General features: G+C 37.1%; 2 protein-coding genes across 3 annotated transcripts in view; both read right to left on the reverse strand.

Moving 5' to 3' along the window:
* Nucleotides 1-2,500, reverse strand: part of LOC143020117 (uncharacterized) — a 340,934-nt gene that overhangs the window by 159,759 nt on the left and 178,675 nt on the right. The gene's annotated exons all lie outside the window — the stretch shown is intronic.
* The window catches only part of LOC143020091 (uncharacterized), a 5,190-nt gene that overhangs the window by 1,394 nt on the left and 1,296 nt on the right, over nucleotides 1-2,500 (reverse strand). The gene's annotated exons all lie outside the window — the stretch shown is intronic.

The following is a 2,500-nucleotide window of genomic DNA, read 5'->3' on the forward strand; positions in this document are numbered from 1 at the left end:
AAAAAAGCACCGTATATATATGTCGCCGGAAAACATCCTATGATGACAATAAAAAATGGTCCAGGGAATCTATTTGTAAACATTTAGTACACGTTTAATTACCATTTGATGTCTTGTTTGTCTTCACTTAAAGGAAATACTGTTATATTTTACATTCCAATAGTTAACCCTTTCGCTTGCGAGGGAAGCCCACATATATTGATAGATAAGCTTGTAGACGGACAAATATAATGAAAAGTGCCACATGGTATGGAAGGGGGATACTCGATACAGACTATAGCTCCTCCTCCCTCTCCTCCTCCTCCTCTTCTTCTCCTCCTCTCCTCTTCTCCTCCTCCTCTTCTTCTTCCTCCCCCCACCGTTAATAGTTGCAATACTAGATGGAGAAAAGGGGTGGGTGGGAACATGCAATTGCACCTTATCGTTCTAAACGGTCAGAATCGATGGAGGTGTGCTTGTGTTCTTGCTAATTCTTTATTGTGCCTCTTCTTGATTGCTCACCTCCTAATTCAATTGTTTGTTTGTTTGTTTGTTTGTTTGTTTGTTTGTTTGTTTGTTTGTTTGTTTGTTTGTTTGTTTGTTTGTTTGTTTGTTTGTTTGTTTGTTTGTTTGTTTGTTTGTTTGTTCGTTCGTTTGTTTGTTTGTTTGCTTGCTTGTACAGATATTATCATTCTTGAGGTCTCAGTATGGAGCAAAAAGCCTTCTGTCTTTATTCTGTAATGCTGAATAAGGGTTTGTAATACAAAACAAGACAATTGCTTTTGTTCCCTCATGAAATGTCACTGTGAAAATCGTGAGGTTCTACCAGATCATTCCGGGTAAAATCAAGCCTGGGAGAAGTGATTGAAGGAGACGCCAGCTCATTGTAGGTCAAGCCAGGTCATTGCAGGTCAACTCAGGTCACGGACAGTCGCATGACTGCCTTATCAGTGCGTGTTTATCCCACTCGCTCGATCACAAGCGTCACACACTTAGGTCATGTATGTATGTATGTATGTATGTATGTATGTATGTATGTATGTATGTATGTATGTATGTATGTATGTATGTATGTATGTATGTATGTATGTATGTATGTACATATGTATGTTTGTATGTATGTATGTATGTATGTATGTATGTATGTATGTATGTATGTATGTATGTATGTATGTATGTATGTATGTATGTATGTATGTATGTATGTATGTATGTATGTATGTATGTATGTATGTATGCATGCATGCATGCATGCATGCATATATGTATGTATGTATGTATGTATGTATGTATGTATGTATGTATGTATGTATGTATGTATGTATGTATGTATGTATGTATGTATGTATGTATGTAAGTATGTATGTATGTATGTATGTATGTATGTATGTATGTATGTATGTATGTATGTATGTATGTATGTGTGTATGTATGTATGTATGTATGTTTTAAGGTGCCCGGGTAGTAGAAGAGATGTAAGTTCAGTCGCCAGTTATACGTTCCAATTACACTGTACAACAAATTTCAGGATTAAGAAAAAAACATAGTTCTCATGTGCGTTTTATTATGAAGTTCAGTGTGCTGAATTCAAATTTGATAACAAAAATTTCATGCCACGTCACAATTTTTTGTTAATCGCTGTTTTAATAATTATGCAATTAATAGAGATTTCCAAGGTTCCATAAATGTATTTTGCTCCCAAAGTCAGATTAAATGTCTTCATTGTATTTATTTAATTAATATATAATGAATTGGCATGTTTGTTAGCTTTATATGATGTATTAACCTACAATCTATTATTTACTTCTTCTTTTATAAGACGTCTCAGGCGTGTCACGCTTCAGGTTCCAACAGAAGTCAGCCAGCATAGCAGGGCTCCATTTTCCCTTGTACCTGTTTTCCATTGACGCTATATCTTGATGGAACCTCTCTCCATGTTCATCACTCACATCTGCTGCATTCTCTGGGAAGAAGGACAGATGAGAATGAAGAAAGTGTATCTTCAGTGACATATTGCATCCGAGATCTTGGTAGCATTTGATTAGCCTCTCCACTTTACGCTCTCGCTGGGACTCTTGGTGCTTTCCCAGAAGCCCTTTGCATACATCTTTGAATGCATGCCAGGCCGCTAGCTCAGGTTCATCCATTGTCGCCTCAAAGTCCTCATCATTTATAAGCTTGCGAATCTGAGGGCCTACAAATATACCCTCTTTAATCTTGGCATCACTAATTTTAGGGAAGATCCCTTTCAGATACTGGAAACATGGCTTGTTATGTTGCAGTGCTTTGGTAAATTGCTTCATTAGGCCTAGTTTTATATGCAGTGGTGGCAAAATGATTTTCTCCTTCTTAACTAGTGGCTCATGAATTACATTATGGCATCCAAGCGTCATAGATTCCCGAGATGGCCATTCTGAGCGTATATAATGTTCTGATCTGGCCCTACTGTCCCACTTGCAAAGAAAGCACATAAATTTGGTGTATCCAGTTTGTAGCCCATTAAGTATGGCTACTACTTTCA

The sequence above is a fragment of the Oratosquilla oratoria genome, chromosome 39 (assembly GCF_046742065.1).
Source record: "Oratosquilla oratoria isolate Oo_2021 chromosome 39, ASM4674206v1, whole genome shotgun sequence".
Classification (NCBI taxonomy): Eukaryota; Metazoa; Arthropoda; class Malacostraca; order Stomatopoda; family Squillidae; genus Oratosquilla; species Oratosquilla oratoria.